We start from the raw sequence: 26,337 nt of genomic DNA, 5'->3' as shown, positions 1-26,337 counted from the left end.
CATTCATTGCCTAACAACAAAAACAGAAATGTCCTATATTTCATTTCACAGCAAATGACTACAATGACTTATTAAAACTGTCAACTACAAAATAATGATGGACTTCGTGTGGATATGAGACTAATCAATTATAGGTTAAAATTAAATATTTGCACATATTTATTTACTTAATAAACATATTTCTCCTTTTAACAAGTTTTATTTGTTGAACATAATGGACAATTAAAAGTTTTTTATTCAATATAAAAGTTATAAAAGGCGAAATGTAAATTATTTGAAATTAAAATACAGCAGTAAATATAGAAACATTCCATCTAATGAACCTGCTGCTATAATGTATTGTACTATGCACATTTAAAAATATTATTTATGCATAAAATTATTTATGCTGAATGACATGTGAATGTGCCTTGCGATAGGTATCCATGGTTATTCCCTGCCTTGCGTCTGTGGCCTTCAGGATACACTCTAGGCCATAATTGGATAAGTGGTTACAGAAAATGGATGGATGGATGGATGGATGGATGGATGGATGGATGAATGGATGAATGGATGGATGGATGGATGGATGGATGGATGGAATTTATTATGTTGCTCGTCTTGATTGTCTTTGCTGGTATGTAAAAGTACATGGCAATAAATAAACAATCCTGTTCTTGATTGTAAACGTCATGCACACAGCAAGGAAACTAACCCCCAGGACTGCGAGGTGTGAGGACAGGCTCTGTACCCTTGTACTTTGAATTGAAACTGACATAATAGCTCAAAATCAAAAATACTGCTTTCTACTTAGTCAGAAATTCATCATGCTCTAATTGGTACATCAGTAGTTAGTTAGTCTTGAACTGCTGTTTAATGGAAAAAATCATTCACCTTCCAACTGTTTATCCTGTATAAGGTCAGAGAGTGGCGTATCCCAGGCAGGACAGGGCACAGGGGTGGCGTACACCCTGAACAGAAAGGTGGTCCATCTGAAGGCAGTTCATTTTACTGCACACCTAAGGATTGCCGAAGAAAACTGGAGTCCTTGGAGGAAACCTGTCGATCTGGGGTTGAACGCAGCCCTGGAGGTGGGGGTGACAGTGTTACCTAATGCCAACATTTCCACTGCAACCAAACTATACAATCTATTATAATCATTTTACAGATGAACATGCAATGTAAGTTTTCCTCTAATACTCACACTATTTCAAGCTGTAGTTAAAATCTTCCTCCCCCCTCCCTTTCCTATCTAAATATGCTTTTAGAAATCTTCCCCCAGAAACCTGCACTGGTTAAGATAGTCACAAATATCAATGCAATGCAGACTGCTATCACTCAGTATCAGCACCTAAAGTAATTCATGTCAGCCAGCATGAAAGACAGATATCATAGGTCAAAGATTCTTGTGGTTATTGCAGTGCTATACACACAATGTTAAAATTGGGATCGCAGTTCATTGTGTGCCATGTTAAAAGAATTCCAAAAATAGAAAAAATATCATCAAAGTTAAGACTCAAAACCATATAATGAATATAAATGTGTCTCCACATTTTGTCCTCTGTCGCCAGGATATAGTGCCTATTGGCATCGTCTCATCATCCTGCATCCCGTTTAATCCTCACCAATTTACATTCATTCTAACCTGAGTTACTGCAGCTTTTATTCTTTTATTCTATTGAACCCATACAATCACACACATAACCCGAACTCAATGTATTATGTATGCCCGACATATAACATCAACATTTTTCTTTTTTAGCGCATTGTTCTTTTGATATGCAAATGCAAATTAAATCACTTGAGATACAACATAATTTCCGGTACAGGTGTGCAAGAGAAATATTACAAATTTCACTGCTGGAGACAGTGTCGTCTGTGTTATGTGACTTATCATTGTTCCATAGAATGCAGTGTCTCGGGCAATACAAATAGCTATACAAATATCAAAATGTAAAATATTACCAGAAGGAAATGAGCTGAAGTCATTTTATTGAGAAAATAGTGGAATATATATGCATATATATTCCTGAGCAAAATAGTTCCCAGTGCAGCATCCCAACACCTGCTCTATCCTGTATAGCAACCTATGATAATCTAAAAAATGAGGACAGAAATGAGAAGGCAACAATTGGTTTAATATAATATCAAAGAGTTCCCACTTAAAGGAGAACATATGGACATAAATCACCCAGATAAAGAATTTTAGAACAATTCATCTGAGGATTCCAAAAACCATTTAGTGTAATATCTATGCATTCCAATTGATTTAGTCCATTGGCTGCTAGGAGGCCTGGAGACATCTCTTTCAGAATCTTGCTTTATGCGATGACAACATTTCTCTGAACAGGCTGGCCAAGAACGGCAATCCGAATAAAACTACTGATACAATCATACCAGCAAACAATAGTCAAATAGAAGGTCTCACATACTAATGAGATAATGTCATTGGCAATATCGCTAAAATACTTACTGTGAGTCAGTCCCGGGATGTTTTGTTTTCCCCTTGGCTTTAATTTGCGGGTCTTAATTTCATTATTTATTTGCTTGACTGACACCACTGTCACAAAAGGATGAGGAGTGGGAAGGAGCTGGAGAAATGCATGGCGTCCGGTGGCCCACAGGCCACGGGAATGCAAGAGTGCAGAGAGGAGAGTATTGCAGAGCAGCGAAGAGGCTGCATGGAATACCAAATAAGTAGTCTGTCAGTCAGGAGAGCATGCATGGTGCAGATAAGTGCATTTATGGGGGAACCGCCAACATTTTATCTCCCTGCTTCAGGTTAGATCGCCGATTAAAAGGACCCAAGTGCAAATCTGCAGGACTGATAAGATGCAGACTCCTCTCTGCCCGCCCCTTACCTGAGTTGCCCATTCTCCAGGAATATTAAACTTGGCACAAATGTGATTACTTTTCACCGGTTGTCAAATACCTTGGATAAATTTGTATGTGTGTGTGTGTGTGTGTGTGTGTGTGTGTGTGTGTGTGTGTGTGTGGATGAGCTTTATATTACATTGTGGGGACCAAATGTCTCCACAATGTGATAAGTATCCATTATTTTGATGCTGTGGGGACCAGTTTTTGGAAGAAATTCAATTTTCTAAAAAACTGTGACTGCAATCAAAAAACTAAAAATGCGACTAATATTTTGTTTGGTCACTAATGGTTAAGGTTAGGGCTGGGTAGCGGTTGCGCTTGTCATTGTTGGGATTAGAGTTTTTCCCATATAACTGAACAGATAGCCCCCACAAAAACATGAATACAGGTCTGCGTGTGTGTGCGTGTGTGTGTGTGTGTGTGTGTGTGTGTGTGTGTGTGTGTGTTTGTGTGTGTGTGTGTGTGTGTGTGATGGTGGTAGGTGAAACATTATTAGAGAAATTAAAAGGAAGCACCAGGCTGCTGTCCAGCTTACCTGAAAACATAAGTATCCCAGAATGAGATACTGCAGTGCAAGCAAAATGACAAGCATCCCTGTTTTTATGTACTTTATTTTTCCTGGGTATATTTTATCACTCTTCTCCTTTACCAGCATCACTTTTACACCCCCATCCTACTTTCACACCCCCAGGCAATGAGGGGAGAATATTTCAGATTATTTTAAGCTGCAGAGTAAATGTGTTCAAGTGGAATACCTTAGAAGCGTTTAACCCCCTCATCCATCTGTCTCCTGCGCGTCCCTCTGTTTTTCTGGACCAGGCCCAAACAGGAGTACCGTAGGCGCCGCTGGTGAAATATGTTTCGAAGCATCATGAAAAATGTGTCCCGCCAGGGCCTGCCTCGCCTGTGCTTACAATGTGCAGAGGAGAGAGTGCGTTGGGCCGAGACGGAACAACCGCTATAGGCTACCCCTGGCATTCAGCGATTGATTTGCCTGACGCCCCTATTCAAATGCCTCGCTGTCGGAAAACTGCTGGTGGCTAAATGTACCCAGACGCACGCAGTCACACTGAGAACTTTTTATTGTGTTTGATGTTTTCTGACTTAAGAATTTAATTTATGAGCATGACACTGAGAGAGATACCTTTACACATAGATACACACTCACAGAGGAAGGCACGCATACCTTCACGCTATGTGTGAAAAACTTATTTTACATCAATTTTATTTATAGTTTTCCTATTTTCTATGTAAAAGGCATTTTATACACTTTATTGGTAAAAGTTTATAATCTGTAAAATTAGAAAAACAGATCATATTGTCAGTATTCCTCACGTTTATTCTTGAAAGAAACAATCCATAGCGCATCACAAGTGACAAATCTTTTATACCATAATGTTTTAATTAGATTTAATAATGATTCTTGTGACCTCACCATATAGGAATCCATGTGCACTTTTCCGACCTTAAATGGTGGTTTCTAATTTAGTTAACAATTATATGAAATACCCATCCATTTCCTCTCACCACTTATTCTATTCAGGGTCATAGGGGGTCCAGAGTCTATCCCAGAGGATACAGGTGGGAGACATGCAACCCAAGATGAGGTGCTAACCCATCCCAGGGCACACTCACACACCATTCACATTTATGTGTAATTTGGTGACTCCAATCAACCTCAGTATTCTTTTGGACTGTGGGGGGGGGGGGGGAACCAGAATACCCAGAGGAAACCCCCTGATGGCATGGGGAGAACAAGCACACACCACACATGAAACCCTAGTGAAGACCTGAACCTGAGTCCCAGAGGTATGAGGCAATAGTGATAACCACTCTACCACCATGCTGCCCTGAAGCAAAAATTGCAAAATAAATAATATTATCAGGGTGTACCCAAGGCATTCCCCTGCTTTATACCTTGTGCTGCCTGAGAAAGGCTCCACCCCTCCTTTCCCCCACCTCCCACAACCCTGATCAGAGTCACTGGTTGGAAGATGGATGGATGGATTAATTAAGGCTTCTTATCACTGGACTTACAATATTTTAAATCTATCTTTGGGCAAAAGACAAAGAAAAGGATAACGAGCTTTATTTCTACTATAAAGCATATATTTTTATCTTATCTCTCTCAGCCTAACAGCTTTTCGTGTGACTGACAACTTGAAATTGGTGTTCAGTGTGTGTGTGCGTGTGTGTGTGTGTGTCTGTGTCTGTGTATGTGTCTGTGAATCCCAAAATATGCATTGAATAAATGGTAGCCCTGCTCTTGTATTGCAGAGACAGGGCAAAAGGATGATAATGTTATGGCTTTATAGGTGGGAAGTTCATGTGCAGGTCCACTGGTAGAGGAGGTACCAAAATTTGTATGTTTGCCTGACTTGTCTGATTCAGCAGTAATTCTTAATCTCTGCACATTCCAGCCATTCATATCATATCGCCCCCACAGAGACAAACACAAGAATTTTTTTACTTCTATTTGATGTAACTAATGGTGAATTTCATTATGTTGAATTCCTCTTGACTGAATACTTGATGCTGTTTACCCCAGCAAAACCACAGGACTGACTATGAGGCACCAATGGCCAATGCATATAAATGTTTTATCAATTGTAAAAAGACTTATGTAAAAATTGTTTCAGTGAAAACTGGATGAAAGACAGGACGCCTCAGTAATTCAGTTTATGTTCCTGGATGTTCATCTCCTGAATTCTGTACATATGCTCCAATGGCAAAAACTGTCACACTGTAACTACTTAAGAAGCTGGAAACTGAATTTGCAACTTTGCTGATGGAGGCAAGTGGAAAAGGTGTCGGACAGCCCTGGGGGACGTGCGTAAACTATTTAGGATTTCCAATGCTACGGATTTTTTGGCAATATGCCTTTTGCTTGACCATCAGAGGGATTTTATGTAAGGCCAGGAGAATTGCCTGGAAAGGTTTGCCACTAAGCCACTAAGGACATCAGTGAATACATTTTTAAATAGCCCAGGAAGGCAGCATATTACTGTTTGCTGTACAAATAGTGCACTCATCTTGTCTGCCTTGCCTGTAAACCCACGTCCTGGATTACCTAGACCAGCTCGTATAGCTATTGGCTGAATGTATATTTAAATATGAAAAGCCCCTGTATGAATGTGTTTACATAAATCAGAAAATAACTGCTGAGCACAACTGGAAAGACGCACAGTGCACCATTTATCATAGATTTAGGTAAGAGGAAAGTTTCTTCTTAAACACCAAAGTCCATTCATCTTATCAAAGGACTATGGACGGCTTTAATGGGATTTAAAGCCGTCTTTCAGTAACATCAACGAAAGACCACAGAACTGACTATAAAGATAGAAAACACCATAATGCAAATTGATATAGCCTCTCTCTCTGACAGTGCTTACGATTTATTTATTTTTTTTAATTTGGCTATAAAGCAATATCAGAGTATAACAATGCAAGGCAAGGAATCAACCTTTTGGTATGCGACATGAACAACAGCATGGTATGTCTGCAGAAAAGTGTTTGAATTACCACCAAATGTTTCAGATATTTCTAAGAGAATTCCATATATCCCTGTTGTTTTTAATAGTAAATACCACACATAAGCACATATATTTATCATTAGAAAAGCAAAACATTGCTCTATGGTCAGTGGGTACTCACAAACAAACAAACAAAAAAACAAGCAAACAAGCAAACAAACAAGAAAGTACCCATCCATCTTCTGGCCATTTATCCTCGCCTGGGTCAAGGGGAGAACATGCAAACTCCACTGCCACAGAGCAGAGGTCCAGTTCGGAGCCCCAGCCCTGGAACTATGAGGTGACAGTGCTCCCATGCTGCCATGCTGCCGATTTCTAGTTATCTGGTAAGTATCTCCAAAAACTTGATACAGTTTTGTTAAATTAAAATTTAAAACATCACTATTGTTGTTGCTTTTCTATTGCTGTTACTGTTCTAGGGATTCTTGGTTTAGAGCAGTGTTTTTCAACCTGGTCCTCAGGAACCCCTGAGCCATGTTTTTGCTCCTCCTAGGACAGGCTGGGGGTCACAGAGAACTGGGTTGAGAAACACTGGCTTGGACAAATGAAGAAATCAAAATGTTCTCATTCAGAGTTTTAAAGCAGCATGTGATTAGGCACAATGCTGTTAAAGCTAAAGGTGCTGCAGCACTTTGTTTGGTTGAATTCTCATCTTTAAAAAGTGACAGGGCATCAGATAGATACATTTTTAAATTGTATAAATAAACAAAATTCAGGCCATGCCCAAACTATGATGATAAAAATTATGATGATAAATAACAACCAAGCACAAAGAAATGAAAAAAATGCTTCTCTTTGTGTCACTCCTACTTCAGATTAAATTCTTCCAATCTGGTCCATGTATTAGAATTGGCTCAAAGGCCAAGAAAGACTTAGGGGTTTGAATGCAGATCATAAGATGAAAGCTCTATGTAGCCTAAATACATGCTCTCCAAAAAACAAGAGCTTATGTAATCCACATAAAACATAACCTATGGATATGACAGTAGTAGTACAAGAGGAGATAAAAAGCAAGATTGAAGATTGAATGGAATAAGGGGCACAGGCAGATGGTCCTGTAGTCTTACAGAATGTGAAGCTTGTCTTCAGCTTCTAATGGTCACTTGCCATCTCAAATACATTTGGCTCATACAACAGGAAGACTCAAAAAGCCACTTCTAAATTCCGTAGAAGCCACTTATCTATAAATGTCAAACGAGTTATGAACCTTCGAGTGAAGAATAAGGCTAGGTTGAGCTTCATGTATCCAAAGTGAGGCATTCTCTAACTGTAAAATGGACAAATCAACTGTTCACAGGAGGCCTGACTTGCTGCTACCCCTGGATGAGGTAATCCCTTATAGAGGTTATCTATACTCCATTCTGCCAGAGTTGAGTTGGCACCCCGGGAACAGCCCGCTCTGCTGATCTCCATTACCAAACTGTCAGTGTCTCAGGTGGGGCTGATGTGAGAACCTGGCAGATGATAATACATGGATGGGGGGGTGGGGGTGGTGGTGAGCCTTGCCTTGACAGTTTCATAGTAAACAGAGGACTTACCCTCAGACTGACACATGTCTGTGTTATTATTCATTTTTATTCTCAAATGTGTGTTTCTCACGGCAAATTGCAAAGCTTGTAGCAGTAATTTGCTATGTTTTCTGTTCCTTTCATCCATGTTAAAATGGATATTTTGGGTCCCACAGTGCTATTCAACAGCCGAACATACCGTGCAACTCCCTGATTCTGCATTTTATACCCTATACTAGGGGTGGGACACATGGCCAAAATGTCACATCATTGTATTTTTCATCACAATACACTGTATAGATCACAATTTTTTTGGAATGTATATAGTAATGTTACTTGACCATTTTAAAAGATGTACGTTGCCACCTGTTGTGTGAATGGCTTTCAAAAATACAGCAGATTACTTCAGGTTGAATTTCGCAAATACAAACCATTTATATGTAATTGAAGGAGAACCTTTTTTGGCACTAGTTCTTCCCCAACAGTCGTGCTGCACACTAGGCTTATTAAGCAGCATAGCCAGCTCACCCTTGTATTGTCTGTTGCTTATCCTGTGCACAATAGCACAATATTTTTTAGTAGTTCAGTTGCAGGCCTATGTTACGTTTGTTTGTGTGTTTTTTACCAAGTTATGTAAAGCTCAATTAAGTTTTTAGTTCAAGATATAGCCACGGTAACACTTTACATGAGGGGACATGAATAATGTAGTAGAACACACTTAGTTAATGCATTAATTAACCAGTATCTAAGTGTTAAGTACTGATCCCACCTCCCCTCAAGTAAAGCGTGACCCTTAGTCACTAATCATCTCACGTGGTAGATGCTTACTGGTTTGTTGTGTCATTATATAATAATAATCTTAAGTAGTGCTTTTGTGACTGGGTATTCATTGGAAGCGGAGTTTAGCTTTATGCATGTATGCGTACTTGACTTCTTGACAGCACATATGTTTGTAATGTGTTTCCTCTACTTGCATGCCACTTTGAAGTAATGCATCTGCTAAATAAAAGTAAATGTAGTCAGAGATGAGTAGTTTAATTAAATGAATTTATTATTTAATTATGTATTTAATTACTTTTCAGTATTTTGTAACTTTATATTTTGCTGGACAAAAAAATGTACTGTAATTTGTAACAAAATACATTGAGAGATTGTATTTTGTGTATTTAATATATTCAAAATACTTAATTAAATTTACTTTCTGTCATATCATGAACTTTCATCACCAGACTTACAGATTTTTTAAATGTAATGTATCACCATCTTAAGCTAGATATAAGTAAGTCATATGGCACATTCTGTTGAGTCCACCTTGCTTGCTGTGAACTTTGTTTTCCCATGACCAGTAGTCCAAGGAGAATAGCCACTTTGGTGTTTCGTGCAAATTGCCAAGGTAAAGTATGTAGTAAACTATACTATCAGTGTCATGCCCGGCTCGTCCGATCCTCGTGTGTGCCACACCCCCCCCCCCACCCTGTGTGCTTCCCCAATCATGCCCAGCTTTGCCCTGTCATTTTGCCTTTGTCTTTTGTCTATATCAGCCCACGTCTTGCCCTGTCTGAGGTCCGTCACTGATGTTACCTGATGTTAGTAACATACCTGCTGCGTCCTTCCCTGCCTCCTGTCCTACCTGTTTGCACCCGCGTTACCTGACAATCAGATATTGCTCACCGAATGTCATTATAGGACACAAAAGTACAGCAATTATAATTTGTGAATTAAGTTGTAAGTAGTGCTTAAGCCTGGTGGCATTCTCTTAAATTTCATCAAGCATGCTCTGGCAGTGGCATCTTGTGCTTTGTCATATTTGGCAGACTTCATTAGCGATAAATCAAGCTAGCTACTTTTGTTATTAAGGAAGTTAATTTCTATCAGCTAAACATAGGCGTTTTTATATCCACTGAGCCTGTGTAAGAGGGAAAATGGACTGGCGGATTTGACGTTGCATATTATATTCATGGTTCCATTTTTTTTTATAAAAAAAAACTGTCTCTTTTTTCTTTGTGCATGATTGGAACTCTACTATAAGATAAAGCAGAAAATTCATGCATTATGATAATTAATTTAAGAAACCATTCATGTGCTTGCTCGCGTGCACATACACACACCAGCACCCCTGTCAGCCAACCGGCATTAATTCTGCGGGCCGAAGCCGCGATATCACCCCCAACCCCACCGCACTGCTGCAGATTCAGCTTTTTAGGCTCTTGTTTCGTTACCAATGTCACAAAATCATTTTTCATTTCTCAGTTTGCACTATAACACACACAGAATTTGAATTATTGCTATTTAAAGTTAGGGCAAGCTGTATATTTTTAAAATATTATAATATTACAAGGGCTGTGATGGTACACATATTTGTTTTTTATTATTTTTATTTTACAAATTACTTGAATTTTATTATAATACATTTTCTCAAACCATCCATCCATTTTCCAAACCACTTTTCCTTCTGGGTTGCAGGGAGTCTGGAGCCTATCCCAGAAGCTATGGGCACGAGGCAGGGAACAACCCAGGATGGGGGGCCAGCCCATCGCAGGGCGCACTCACACATCAGTCACTCACACAGGCAATTTAGTAACTACAATTAGCCTCAGCATGTCTTTGGACTGGGAGGAAATCCCACGACGACATGGGGAGAACATGCAAACTCCGCACACATGTAACCCAGGCAGAGACTCAAACCCGGGTCCCAGAGGCGTGAGACAACAGGAATAACCACTGCACCACCACACCGCCCCATTCTCAAACTACTATTTTGTATTTTATTTTGTTACATTTGGTGAGCAAGTATTTGTTATTTGTAACCATATTTGTTAATTTCTTAAGACTTTTTCATGTGTTTGGGCCCATCTCTGAACGTAGTGCTGTATTGCAATTTTTGCCATACCACTGAAATATGTACCATGGACACTAATTGTGACTGTTATGATAAAATATTGCCATATCGCCTATCACCACCCTTTACCTAGCATCACCTTGTCTTTGAACTGGTTCCAGGAATTCCAAGCCACTCTTTGCATAATGTAAAATATAAAGTTAATTTTTTAAACACCAGCATGAAAACCTACAAAATCTGCATAATATTCTAGAGCTGACAATAAATGTCTCTTTCTCAGCATACTATAACACAAGACTAGAGCTACTGGTATCGATGGATGTGGAATTGCTTTGCATCCTCCCCACCCATTCTGGGCCCAAGGAAAAATCACTATCTGGGAAAGGCTGGATTTTAATTGATCTCAGTCACAGTTAAATATAAGCATGGATTAGTGCTTAACAGTGCAGGAGATGGCCTTGGCAAAACGATTCCTTTTCTAGCATTAAACTGCTGCACTTTGTAAAACTGATTCTTGTGTGACCCATATAAACTGCAGTGGGACACTGTCTGACTTAATCCCACTGTCTCCGTGATGCATCCAAGCGAGAGGCTATTTATGGCCTATGTAGACCCTTGGCTTTGCTTTTAATCACCAACTGTTATTGCTCTTTAATTTATAGGACAACCATGTCATCCAGTGAAGTGCTGGAAAAGACTATAAACACACTGTAGAGAGAGTTCATGGTTTCCTGTAATACTGGTATTCTATACCAATAGGAGGGCTGCAGTAGTATTGTACAATCACCTTGTGCCGCCATCTTGGTGCATTGTTAGTCATGGTAAAAGAGTACTGAGCATGTTAATGCAATCAAATCAAAGTCAAGTAGGGCTTTATTGTCAGAGAAATCAAATTCAGTTCATTGCATACGGTGACACGAAATAACATTACATAACATGTTCTATAAAAGCAAAATAAATAAAAGAAAATAAAAGCAAACAATATAAAGAGAATGCAGATATTACTGGATGTGACCCAGACGCAGTGAAAGCAAACTGGTTGTGAGTCACCTGCTGCCATTTATGAGGATATTGTTAACTGTCTGGTTATGCAAATGTCATTTGGCAAATGGTAACAACAAAGCAAAATAAAGTGACTAAAAGTCTGGAGGTTTAATTTCTTTATTTCTGGCTGGGCAAAAAAAAACTGTGCTAGGAAAAGTCTGGCCAAAATATTGAAAAGTATTTAGGGGCAAGGGTACGGCATGGTGGTGCAGTGGTTATTCCTGTTGCCTCGCACCTCTGGGACCTGGGTTCGAATCTCCGCCTGGGTCATGTGTGTGGAGTTGGCATGTTCTCCCCATGTCGTCGTGGGGTTTCCTCTGGGTACTCCGGTTTCCCCCCACAGTCCAAAGACATGCTGAGGCTAATTGGGCTTGCTAAACTGCCCGTAGGAATACATGTGTGAGTGAATGGTGTGTGAGTGTGCCCTGTGATGGGCTGGCCCCCCATCCTGGGTTGTCCCCTACCTCATGCCCATTGCTTCCGGGATAGGTTCCAGATCCCCCATGACCCAGTAGGATAAGCGTTTTGGAAAATGGATGGATTTATGGGTAAATTCAAGTATAAATCTCATTTTTAGTGTTTACCATTTAGGTAACACTTAAGGCCCTTTTTTAATAATTTATAAACGCATTCCTAATGCAATGTAATGCATTCATTAAGCATTATAAAAATGGCTAAACTGCCTTATGAAGTAGTCATTTATAATGCACCATAGATACCTTTATAATGCAGTACAAAGCATCCTTGATGCTTATACCTAACATTATAAGTATAAGTATAATGCTTATACTTACCATTATGCTTATACCTGCATTATAAAGGTATCTATTTCTTAATTATTATAATTGAGAAATAAAGCTTTCAGAATGCATAATACAAATGGCTATAAAGTGTTATGATTTTTGATAAATATTTATAGCCATGTTTATAATGCTTTATGAATGCCTAAATGTTTGCTAGGAATGTATTTACAAATTGCTAAAAACAATGACCTTAAATAAAATGTTACCATCATGGATTATTATATATTGTTTATTGTTAAATTATTTCGTCATGTAATGGTGACGTTAAGAAATGATGTTGCTCTGTGCTGTAATGTTAACCTTATAGTATTGTGTCCCTTGTAGCTATTACAGCAAGTTTGGTTTGATCATACATAAGTTAATATATTTTAAAAATAAATTACTGATTGCTTTATTTTTTCCATGGATGTGTGAACTTCATTTGTCTGAAGCAACTGTCTGAGTAGGCATTTCTTTTTGTGTTCCTGTAATTCTGTCAGATTCTTCGTACTGCTGTGCCCCATGTTCACTGTTGGTACACGGTAAGTATTTCCTCAGTCATACACAGGGGCTGTGTTGTCTAATATGAAAGGATAAGAAAAACACATTGCATTTTCTAAACTGAATTATAATTTTATGTTATCAGCTTACCTCTTATAAATCATGTGGCGCAAAAAGCCATAAAATTACTTGTTTTCTACATTAGCTTACATCAGTCGCCACAATAATAAACACAATGAAGGTCATGAGATATAGTACCTGCTTTTTAAAACTTCATCTTTCCTCTCTGGATTACAGTTGAATCGGCAAAAGAAAAAGTAGCTTACAACAGCACACCCAACTACTGTATGATGAACACAACAAAACAGCAGAGATCGCACACACAGAGTACCACACTAGATGGGGAACACAGCACTGGTATGGTAGATGATGCCCTTTTTTGGTGTTGATGCAGTGTGACGTCATGTGCAACCCTCCTATATATCAATTTCTAGTTATCTACTTTGTACAGAACACAAAAGGGGCCTGTTTCATAGAGCTGGATTTCTCGTTTAGCAAAATCACTTGTCAGATTTAAGGTACCTCAGTTTAAATGGACTTTATCTGACTTCACTTATATTCAGCCCAGACTACTGTAAATCTGACACATTATCTGGTTAAGCAAGAAATCCTGCTTTGGGATGCAGGCCCATACAGGACCAAACAAATGTGCCAATTTTCTTCTTTTTTCCCCAAATGTAAGTCTTTTAATACTAGGATTTGCTTAAGTAGTTTAAACTTGTTTAAAAGAGAATGTCAGGAATTTCTGAGTTAAACAGGAACAGAAAAGTAGAATAAGAGCACCATAATGCTTGATGGAAATGGGCTTTATGAACAAAAAGCAGTCAATTCAAAATAGGGGCATGTTACAAATAGTGGATCCTAATGCATACCCCTAGCAAATTGCATGAGGTTGAGTTTGCTCAGTTCGGTTTCAGTCAATGAATTTATAAGGGAAAAGAGGTATATATCATGCAATACACATACTTGAAACCATGTTTTTCTATTATTTCAATTCAATTCTCTTATGAAAAAGACTTGTTAATATTGCAAGTCCTGTTAGCTTTGTATTTCCAGATCTTTATCAGTATGGAATACTCAGTATATTTATAGAGCTAGTTATCCTAAATCTTAAGATTTGTTAATCTATATTGCATTAAGTGGCAATTGACAAGTTATTGATATATGAGCCTTTTTATGATTCCATATATGAAGGATAAAAATGTAACTACCAATATATGAAAGATTACGAATACATGGTAAATTCCCTAACTTGTACCCTCCCAAGCCATAAAAATATATTTATGAGATCCATCTTCCAGTTGAGCGCTAGCATTCTTTGCCATTTTATTTTCACTCTACAATTCCATACATGTATCAAGGTGATTTTGAGAGCTCCTACTGTGTCACCCTGCATGAGAAATATGCATAATTCAGTAACATGCTTTTTTTTCTCGAATTGTACACTGGTAGTATTACCTGCTGATGGAGAGAGCATTATCTTGGAAAAGTGGGGAGCTAGAGGTTAGGTAGGAGTTATTTTTTTCTTTTCCCCAGGACACATACAGTGTAGAATCTGTGGATCATCTTCCTTCATTTGTTCTTTGGACTGGAGATATTTTTGCACGGGAAAGCCTGCAGATGAACAAACAAAGTGAACAATTCACGTTTCAGTTCATCTCACTTCACTGTTTTAAAATTCAAAGCCTACAGGATGTTCAAAAATTATGCAGCTGGTTTTATACTTCAATGTATATTTTTTTAAAAGATTCTTTTGCAAGGTCATGCATTAAGAACTTAGACAACAAAGACCACCAACACAAGCATGTACCTGATAAGCGCATTAAGCTTGGCTGCATCGCTGCTTGTATGAGATGCTAAATGTATATTATGGCTCATTGCTACAAGGTTATATTGAAATGTAATCATAATCTTATATGATTGAGAAAATGATTTATCAACGTTGTAAGATCCAAAACGTCGTCATGGCTCTGTGATGTGTGTGTCTGTGTGTGTGTGTTTGTGCACAGTGTATACAATGAATATGTCCTTAGTTTTAAGCTTAAGCATCTTGAGACAGTAGGGGTATTGTATTCCTGTGAAAGTTTACAAACCCCACTCTAGAACAGCAGCTTTACTAGGCAAAGCATGACGGGAACCATTGCATTCAGATATTCAGACCGGCAGATGGTAAAACAAATGATGCATGCATATTTCTCTCATGACCCTCCATATTTATTTTATGGTGACTGGCTCAATTTTCCTTTCTCAAAAATCACTGGACTATACCAGGAGATGTAAGGAGGAAATAATAAAGAAGGAGAGCCGTTCCACAAATAGATCCAGTAAGATTCTTAAGTAAATCTATCGTTGCTGTTGTAGTTATTGTTGTAGTTATTGTTGTTTTTTATCCATCATAACCAAGAGTGGGTTTATGATGGCGGATGTGATATATTTTAAAATGAGGGATGCATTTGCAATTGAAGGAGAAAAATCAGGTTTTCTTTCAGAATTACTAGCACCTCAATGCTGACTCACACCAAAATATGTATGCCATTTCATGGATTTTACTAAAATTGTAAGTCTTCCAAAAGCAAAGAATGGTCAGCCTAATGAGAATGATGAGTAATAATGCAGCATTTCTGAACACTAGCTAGTTTATTGTCATAATGGGTCCTCTTGTCCTGTCCCCACCCTGCCTTCTTTATTGTGTAAATATTTGAATGCGTATTTTTTGCATTACAGAATCTGGCAGTGGTCCAGGGCAATAGATGAAATTTAGGTTAATCATAGGAAGTGACATACGGGACACCCCCACCCCCCCAACCCTCCCGCCCAAGGCATTGGCTGAGTGAGCAGCTCAATTAAAATCAAACTGCTAAGACAGAGCGAGCTTTATCTGAGGGCTTACCGCAGCACTGCCCTTCCCCCAGACCATGCCATGGATAAAATCACTCTGCCAGAGGGTAGGGTGCCCATGTTATGACTATTCTATTTGTTCATCAGTAATTCAACATTTCGGATAGAATGAGAGAACCCAACGACCTCCACTCAATCTAATCAGCACCCTGACATGACATTCGTGGATAAATCCTGGGATATTAACTCAGTTCCATTTATCACAGTCTGGAGGAAAGAGTTTGTGCACCTACACCTCTGTCGTGCTCAGCCTTGAGAAATTTTAGCTTACTATGATTGTTACTGATGTTGCTATTAATTGAAGCTAAATATTGATTTTCCACCTATATTCTACGCCAGTGAATCAAGAGATCATAAATTTGCTTTTAAATAGTTCATTCCTGTGATAAAGATGTAGGGATAAGAAACAATAAACACTAACTGTAAGCAACATACATTGTTCACTCCATGCTATATTGACCAAACTACTGTCGCTACAACCTCTGATAGTTCTGCTAGTAATTTGTTTATAGATGAGAGGCCCTCAAATGTTTGAATTATGAATTATGTAAGGGCTGCAGAATATTAAGTGCTGTCCCTATTTGAGAATCCAAGCAACTTTGCTACATAGAGGATTTTTAGAAGTTAATGTAAAAGACATTTTGAGTTGGTTAATGTCAGTCTGTCTAGAATAAATCTTAACAGACATCAAGAAATACAACCCAGTTGACATTTTGAGGTCAGGGAATGTTGCTCCATTTTCAGCTTGGCCTGCTATCCTTTTTCAATCAACCTCATTAGTGAGCGGGAATATGAAAAGCTTCCACTGCACAAGCCTAAGAAATGCTTATGCAATTGATTACAAATGTTAATCTTTCAAAATTCAGATAATACTCTAGTCAGCATTACCCTCCTACCCAAGCAGTTTTGCCAAAAAATAAAGGAAAGGTTGGGTACGGCTTAAATTTTGGCCATTTGTCACCAGAAGTATCCAAGGGAGAGAGTTGCTGCTGAAGACACTCTGTGAGAGATAAAAGGAATGTGTGTGTGTGTATAAATGTGTGTGTATGTCAGACATATCAGGAGGTGTGTGGAGACAGTTACAGACAAGAAGGAGCTTGGCTGAAAGTGACCTAAGAACTCAAGACTTGTCAAGAAAAAGTGCTGTCCCGTGACAGCCATGTTGCACCCAGGGTAAAACAAACTGTCCTCTGTCTGGCTACATATTAGAATAATCACCATCTCTGCTGCGTACTGTAGGCCCCAAGTGGAACAGTTCATCGGCAAGCAGATAAGGAGGCGGTCCACTCCTAATATTTGTAGGAGCAAAGCTACTGTGCATGCTTGTTCTCTTCACAGCTTGGCTTTCTGTTCTAGTACAAACAATATTTGGACTGCCTGCCGCTTCTACTCAATCCGGTTTATGAATTTTGAGGTTGGAACAACATAATTCTACCACCTGGTCCATAGGCAAAACCAAGTCTTGATTAATCCAACCACAGAGACTCCATATACTTTAAACTGTCTTCAGTAGCAGCTAATAATAATAATAATAATTGATACTTTATTGATCCCCGTGTGGAAATTGTATTTACGCCTCCTTCAACTTGCTCTTTGTAGAGTCTGCTTTCCACGAAGGGCAGCCACCCGTAGCGGCGCCCAGGGAGCTGGGGGTTAAGGGCCTTGCTCAAGGACCCACAGGCTGAGGCTGGGTTTAAACTGGCAACATTCTGATTACAGGCACACAGGCTTAACCCACTGAGCCAAGAAAGTGTAATGCTGATTGAAAGTTGGTATCCAAAAACGATTATGCTTATTAATGGTGATAATCATATCAAAAAAGAAAAGGTATAGTCAGAAGTTATTTTCAATGCCTTTCTAGCTGTGCATCCCCAGGATACGATTTTTGGTGAATTGTTGACTTTTTAGTTGCAAAAGATGTGTAGCAAGGGCTGTTAACCTTTCAGAGTAAGTCTCTTTCCACTACTTACACTGATTAATTATCAATGATAATCTGCTGAACAAAATTGTTGGCGGCGCTTTTAAAGAACTTGATAACAGCCATAGCTTTTGGGTTTGGGCCACATCAGAGCCTTTGTCTTACTAACGATCACAGATTTAGGTGATGGTGGCAGTGTTTGCACTTACAGGATCCATTGATCTGATATAATTGTTTAGAGTGTAATTTAATCAGCACCGAATAACTGATAAAAAGAATGATGTGAAATCAGGAATGAATTGCGTTATTTTTATGTATTTATTTAACAGACTCTTTGGTGAAAACTGACATACAAATCAGGATCAGGCTACAGGCTACAGGGTGATCCACTTTCCCTGGAGCTATTGCGGTTAAGGCTCTTGCTGAGGGACCCAAAGATGACAGGATTATTTAGCCAGCCACGAGATTTGAAGCCACGACCTTCCAGACATGGGCATGGATCCCTAAAGGCTAGTTTATACTTCATGCGGACACTGATGCATCACCATGCGCAGTTGTAGCGACATAATTTTCATCACAGGCTGGCCCCAGGTGGGCATGGGCGAGGGAGCGTACCTCTCAAAATCTGAAGCAACAAGAACAATCTGTTCAGTGATGCAAACACGTCTCAATCATTCATTGGCCAGGAGAAAAGTAGCAGAAAGTCCGCCAGGAAATCAGAACAAAAGTTGAATACAAGCTCCTTTTCTTACCCTCTCTGATCAGACAGAAAACATATAGCTAGAGGGTTTGAAGAAAGGTTGGCTGAGAAAATTTAAAAAATACCGGCACTTACCCTATATGATTCCTCGCTACCCTATATGATTCCTCGCTAAAAAGACTCCCAAATGGCAACAGACTAAAATAAAATACATTTGTAATTGCAGCACCATGTACATGTCTATGTCCTTGCATCGGTTTTATTGTAGTTTGTATTTTTAATTTAGTTTTTCTGTTATTTTCAATTTTCATTTAAAATCATTTTTTAATCATTTAAGTTTTCAGTGTTATTTCATTAGTTTTTGTTTTAAAGATATATATTTATTTTTTATATATTTTGGTTTCTGCTTAAGTTTTAGTAATTTTATTTATAGGGAAAGACGGAAAATTGTAGGACTATTCTAGCTACTACAAAATGTCGCAATGCAGTGCCATTGGCTTTTTCTATAGTTCTAGTGCATGGTACAAAAGACACCCAAAGATGAATAATTGATACACTATATTGTCAAAGGTATTGGGACACCCCTCCAAATCATTGAATTCAGGTGTTCTAATCACTTCTATAGCCTCGGGAATATAAAATCAAGCATCTAAGCATGCAGACTGCTTCTACAAACATTTGCGAAAGAATGGATCACTCTCAGGAGCTCAGTGAATTCAAGCGTGGTACCATGATAGGATGCCACCTGTGCAATAAGTCCATTCGAGAAATTTCCTCGCTACTAAATATTCCACGGTCAACTGTTAGTGGTATTATAACCAAGTGGAAGCAACTGGTAACAACAGCAGCAACAGCCACATAAAATCAGAGAGCGGGGACAATGCATGCTGTGGCGCACGGTGTGCAAAAGCCGCTAACTGTCTGCAGAGTCAATAGCTACAGACCTCCAAACTTCATGTGGCCTTCAGATTAACTCAAGAACAGTGCATAGAGAACTTCATGGAATGGGTTTCCATGGCGATACAGCTGCATCCAACCCTTACATCACCAAGTGCAATAGAAAGTGTCAAATGCATTGGTGTAAAGAGAACTGCCACTGGACTCTTGAGTAGTGGAGACGTGTTCTCTGGAGTGACGGATCACGCTCCTCTGTCTGGCAATCCAATGGACGAGTCTGGGTTTGGCAGTTGCCAAGAGAATGGTACTTGCCTGACTGCATTGTGCCACGTGTAAAGTTTGGGGGATTATGGTGTGGGGTTATTTTTCAGGGGTTGGGCTTGGCCCCTTAGTTCCAGTGAAAGGAATTCTTAATACGGCAGTATTCAAAGCCATTTTGGACAATTTCATGCTCCCAACTTTGTGGGAACAGTTTGGGGATGGCTCCTTCCTGTTACAAAATGACTGTGCACCAGTGCATAAAGCAAGGTCCATAAGGACATGGATGAGCAAGTCTGGTGTGGAGGAATTCAACTGGCCTGTACAGAACCCTGACCTCAACCCGACAGAACACCTTTGGGATGAAATAAAGCGGAGACTGCGAGTCAGGCCATCTCATCCAACATCAGTACCTGACCTCACAAATGCCCTCCTAGAAGTATGGTCACAAATTCCCATAAGTACACTCCTAAACCTTGTGGACAGCTTTCCCAGAAGAGTTGAGGCTGTAATAGCTGCAAAGGGAGTTCCAACTGAAGTATTGCTGAAACATAATGCCAACTGAATGTAATCACAACTGCTTTACTTTGGTTAGTCATTCTTCATTGTGATCTCATCATACATTTGGAACCATATTTACCATACAGAAGCCAGAACCTTATTTATTACTGTAGGTCAGTCATATATGGGATCATTTAATTACTCAAAGGGGATGCATTGTTTGTTTTGAAGAACTCTATACATTCGTTAAAACCGTGGTTGATTACCATGCTTTGAATATCTCACGTTAAATACTGTCAGGCATCAACCAAAGTTAACAAAAGTCTCCCAGACGCAGGTGTGCAGGCGCAGTGTGCAGTGTTTTGTGTCAGTGAGAACACTGCAGAAGGCAGTGACAATGCTCTGGAGATTTTTACTGTTAATGTACAGTTGATACTGTCAGGATTGGTCCATGCCCTGCCCCCTTTTCATTATGTCCGTCAATTCCTTGTTTGGCCAGTTAGTGTTGCTGGTCATCCTGTTCGGTGTTTTCTTTTTCTATGTATTTGTGTGTGTTTGTAGCTGTTGCTGCCCTGTGTTTGCTACAGCTTAGATGTCTGTGTTTGCTTCTAGTTTTGCTCTGTGTGTTTGTGGTTTCCTGATTGCCATTCTCTCGTGTTATAGTATAGCCCTTATTAGTATTGCTTTTACTTTCCAGCTTTTGTTTGACTCTTCATGGTCCCATTGTCTTTCTGTTTTTTTTCCTGTTGGTGTGCAGTTTTGTTAAATAAAACCCCTTCCCCTGGAGCCTTACTGTGGATCTCTCATCCCTCACCATGCCCACTGACAACAGATATGGTTTGCATATGTTTAAATAAGGCACTGGCTATATTATTATTTTAATGTTTATGCAAACAAAAAATGCGTAGTGCTGCTAATTTGTGGTTTTCAATATAAAACTTGGTGAAATTATTTCAGTTTATTAATACATTTTGAACATTTTCAGCACATTTTGACAATAGCGTGATAATACTGATGACTATGATAACTATGGTCACTATAATTGTGATGTTAAATTTTCATACCATTTCATTTGTATTGCATACATATCAACTGACTGACAATCAGTAGTAATTATTCCAGGCAAAAAAATTACAGAATCCAGTTAGTGTCATGTTGGGCAGGCTGAAGGATGTGAGGGCAGGGCGGGTTGCAAAACAATAGGGGTTTTATTAAACTCACAAAACATAAAACAGGAAATAAACCAGATCATGAGGGATCAAAATGGGAGGAACAGAGGAAAGCAGGGCACAGGCAACACAAGGGTGCGACGTCAACGACCAGACTAACGAAGTTGGGTACAAACTGGTACTTTTTTTACATAGACTAATAAGGGGCAACAAGCATCCGGTGTGGCCCTTCAGGGCCATGTGTGGGAAGAGACAGAAGGGTCACGTGGATGTGGTGGACAGGATGTGACAGTAAACCCCACCCTGAAGCGTAGCTTCTGGTCACGAAGGACAAACGGGAGGGCAAAGGGACTGAATGACAGGGTAGTGGCAAATAAGCAATGAGCATCTACATTTTAAATTTCTGAAATCAATGGAAAATTAACCACAGAAACCCAAGTCTATGCTTAAAATCTTCTCACTTTGCGCCACACGTTTCCATTTGGGTATCTTAAATGGTGGGGAACAGACAGGATACTGGATGGGACAGGACATGACAGAGTTGACGGGACACACGGGACAGACGCCGCAAAAGATGAGATAGAACCACTGGACAGGGCAGGGCAGGACAGGGCAGGACAAACGACAAAGCAAGGGGCACCAAACAAGCAGAGATCGAACCAGGGACCAACAGGACAATAATAGAACCAAATGGACAAAACAGACTAACCTTGGGACATGACCCAGCACCTAGGACAAACTTCTGAACTTAGTGGGGACCAGGGAGCAGAAAAGGCAAAGACAGAGACAAACAGAACAGGCCAGACCAAGACAGGACAGACAAGTAGAGGGGCAACAGAGACTGCAGTGAAAACAGAACAGTAAGTCGCTGGGGACACAGATCAAGAAAAAAAACAAAGGTAGAATAGGGCACTATGACAGGGACAGGAGGCGCAATGAATGAAAATGTAGGCTGTCCGGGAAGTCTTCCAGACCCTGGAAACCTGGATGACACGGATCATCCTGGGCCCATTCATCGGCGAGGCAGAGCCCTTCTGGACTGTAGAATCAGAGAGCCTTGGAGGGCCAGAGGGTGCTGAGGTACCAGCAGGTCCAGAGGGTAATTAAGGCCAGTGGAATCAGAGAGCTCTGAGGGGATCGCAGGACAGGAGGGCATCGGGGGGCCTGCAGAACAGGAACAGGAGGGCACCGAGGTTTCTCTCCCCAAGGCTGCAGCAGAAGAGGTGTCCGGGTGGACATCACTCAACAGACCAGGTTCTGGGCAGCTGGCCCAGGTAGTGTAACTCCATCTATCCACTTCTGAAGAAGGAAACTCTGCCCCCTCTTCTGGGCCCCAGCTGGCGCTATTGACTACACCGGGACTTGGAACCGAGTTGGTGTGAGCATTCGGCTGAGGTAGGCTAAGAGCAGGACTTAGGGCAACTCCAAGTCTGGCTGCGCATCATCAGGGTCACCCCAACTTGGCCTGCCAGCAGCCAGGGAGTCAGGCATCAGCTTAGCAGCAGCCGGCGGGAAAAGAGGAGGCCGTTGGATATCTGGGCAACAACTGGAGATGTGGCGGGCCCCTGGACGATGACTGGAGATGAGGTGGGCACCACCGGAACATCAGGAGATGAGGGTAGGCCAGACTCTATTAGCTTGGGATGAGAGGTGGCCCCTCCTGGGCTAGACATTGGAAGATCGGGTGGAGCTGGAGCTAGCTTCAGGGAGACAGCAGGTAAATGAGTGGAGATCTGAGTAGCCTCACACAGCAGAGAGCCGGCATGCTAAGCGACAAGCAGTAGGCTGAACGGGTATCAGGAGATGAACAGACAACAGGCTAAACAGTCTCACACTCAATTATTCCATGCACTTCCGCCACCACGTGCCGGACCATCACTGCCTCTTGGAAATCCGCACCTGCGGTGAGTGTTTTGAACACCCTCTCCACCAACCAGACAAGAGTTTCGGCGTTGGGGATTCTCCAGACAATGGGATTATTCCTTAGCTCCAGGGTGGTCTCCAGGAGGGAATAGAAGTCCAACATTTGAAGCCGAGGTGCCTCCTGTGGAATGAGTAACCCCTAAGACACCTGCATCCAAGGCATTTGGGGTATCCAGCCTGCAGGATGCAGGGAGGTCTGAAAGCTGTAGCAGAGGGGCAGGCTGTTAGAGTTCTTTAGGAATCCGGTCATTCTGTTGTGTCGGGTGGGGTGAAGGACGCGAGAGCAGGCATGGTTGGAAAACAAAAGGGGATTTATTAAACTTACAGAACATAAAACGGGATCACATGAGATCAAAATGGGAGAAGCAGAGGAAGGCAGAACACAGGCCACATGAAGGTACATCAATGACCAGACTAACGAAGACGGGACAGATGGGTACTTTTATACATAGACTAATAAGGGGCAAAAAGCATCAGATATGGTCCATTAGGGCCACATGAAGGTGGAGACCAGAGGGTCAGGCAGATGTGGCAGGCAGGGCATGCAGTTAACCTAACTGCCTTTGGAATGTGGATTGAAATTGATCTAACCTTAACCCTAACCCAGAGGAAACCTGCACAACATAAGGAGAACAGGAAAACTGCAAACACTGAACCACCATTCAAACCACAACCATTTGATAAAAAATTATTTTACTGATGGATGGATATTTGCTTGAATACAAGGTACAATGGATTTTATATGTAAACAGGACTCCTAATGCGACACATTTTGAATGAAATGCTTGGATCTTAAGACCTTCTTCTTTGTGTTAAACTCCAACCTTACTTGGCAAGAAAGTCTAAATTAATAATGGTGGACAATAATGCTACATGTACGTGATTTATGTAATATTTACGCAATTGTCGAATTTTTGTCTTTTTCAAAACACAGCACAAGGAACATTCACAATAATAATGGCTTAGTCCAGGCAAATCAGTAGTAAACTATTCCATTATTGTCTCAGCTTTGCTGGAAGAGTATTGCCCTACCCCAGCAGTGTAAAATGTAATTAAGTCGCAGGAGTAAGTGGAACAGCTCCAGGAGGAAATGAAGAGCTAGCACCCCCCTTGATGTGACGAAAGCAGGGAGTTTCTCAGGGTCAGCTGCTTCTAATCAGCAGCCACACTCCACCAAAGGAAATCACAGGGTGGAGGAAATTAAGAGAAGACGACAGAGAGAGATGGGATGAGGCAAGCAGAGCGCCAGGGAGGATGAGGAACGCCACCAGGAAACCTGGGGGGGCAGGAAGGTATTTCCAAACAGAGAATCATTATAAATAGGTTAAGCCAAAAGAGAGCATGGCAAATAGCAACATCATCCGAGACACCAGAAGGAAAATAGCATTTTTCAGCATTAGCAGGATAATGTTTAAGGCCTTCAAGTTAAAAGTAAAGGTTGCTCCACTTTTTAATGCATTGACGGTGTTAAAATTCCTAAGTCCATTGCAGTAGTTTCAAAGTCCTTCACCAATAAATGTTGGTAGTTAGATTATTTTTTCACATTTTAAGTATACATCATTTTATTGTATAAAAATAGTCTCCATGTTATTCTCCAAAACAATCTGTTCTAGATCTGTTCAATAAAATAGTAATTTAAAAAAAAAAAAAACAATGACTCAATGCAGGACATCACACCCCCAGATATTTAAAGTCTTAGATTTACATGTCAAATTTCACCATTTCCATATCTTTAATAACTGAAATTTGCCTTTTATTCAGAGCTACACTCAAGAAAGGAGAAGCAAAATGATGGGGGGGAATAGACAGGTTGATTCATAGAGTCTATTGTAGTTAGGAAGTCAAAGTGAAAATAGTAGCACATATGTTGAACGCATTTTCAGATATCCAATCCTGGAGACAGTATGTGGACCCAGCTCTACCGCTAAGCTAGGATTGTCAGTAAAACTGAATAACTGATTGAACAATTGCAAGGAGAGCTAGCCATCTTTTAAATGGAAGAAAGGACTGGTTGTTTCGGCAGAGGCCACAATAGACAAGACAGCGCTGTCTATCAAGCAGCTGTCATTGTGCTCCAGATGCAGGTGCAGTGCAGACGCTTTGCATACATGTATCTGATGCTTGCCGCATAGTTTTTCTTGGCATGTGAGACAGGGAAGTGCTGTCACACTGGCAACACTGCTATCAAAACATTTATATGAGGTCACTTCTCCCACTCAACCAAAAAGCACAACACACCACAATAAAACTATCTACGATATCTTCAGATGACCTTCACATGGTACCCAGTTGCTCTAAGGGATGGAATATTTAACATTTTGCATTAGTTCTGCACTAAAGAGCTTCTCACATGTATTTACACACTCCTAATATAGATAATATTTAAAATGAACTGTATGATTGGTATTCAGATTCAGATATCTTTTAAGGATTCCCATGGAGAGATGCATTCCTTTGAAATTAGACGCCACATTAGCCATATTAGTACAGGTTCCTAAATGAGAGTTTCACCCAGTCTGCTGTCAGAAATCCACAGCACCCCAGGCCCTACAGCCTTGTGTAAACTTACCATGACATTCTAGGACGAGTTGACAAATATGTGACGACCATCCACATTTCAAATTTATGAAATCAATGAAAAATTAACCACAAAAACCCAAGTCTGTGCTTAAAACACTCTCACTTTCTGCCACACGTTCCTGCTTGGGAATCTCCCATAAATGACAGCACTTACCTCCTGTAGGCCTGCCTGGTCTGTGCAGCTGCGAGAATTGATGGGTCCGAAATTTAGAGAGACAGGAATACAAGGATTCTACTTTGGATCAGGGTTTTCATCCCACCCAACTCCCTGTCACAGCCATTCCTGCTGTATTTTTATGTTATTCCTCGCCCTGCATAATGCTTCCTGAAAGGTACCCAGCTATTAATAGAGTTCGCAGAGCTCTGCAGT

General features: G+C 40.3%; 1 long non-coding RNA gene across 1 annotated transcript; it reads right to left on the bottom strand.

The window, feature by feature from the left end:
- Positions 1–894: 894 nt before the first annotated feature.
- On the bottom strand, positions 895–26,337 carry LOC125748472 (uncharacterized). The gene is made up of 3 exons (XR_007399558.1): positions 26,122–26,337; positions 14,582–14,737; positions 895–1,064 (listed from the first exon to the last, which is right to left on the bottom strand). It is a non-coding gene; the product is annotated as an uncharacterized LOC125748472 (long non-coding RNA).

The sequence above is a fragment of the Brienomyrus brachyistius genome, chromosome 9, assembly GCF_023856365.1.
Source record: "Brienomyrus brachyistius isolate T26 chromosome 9, BBRACH_0.4, whole genome shotgun sequence".
Lineage (NCBI taxonomy): Eukaryota > Metazoa > Chordata > Actinopteri > Osteoglossiformes > Mormyridae > Brienomyrus > Brienomyrus brachyistius.
Note: the sequence above shows the minus strand (reverse complement) of the source record. Positions and strands in the feature narration are given on the sequence as shown.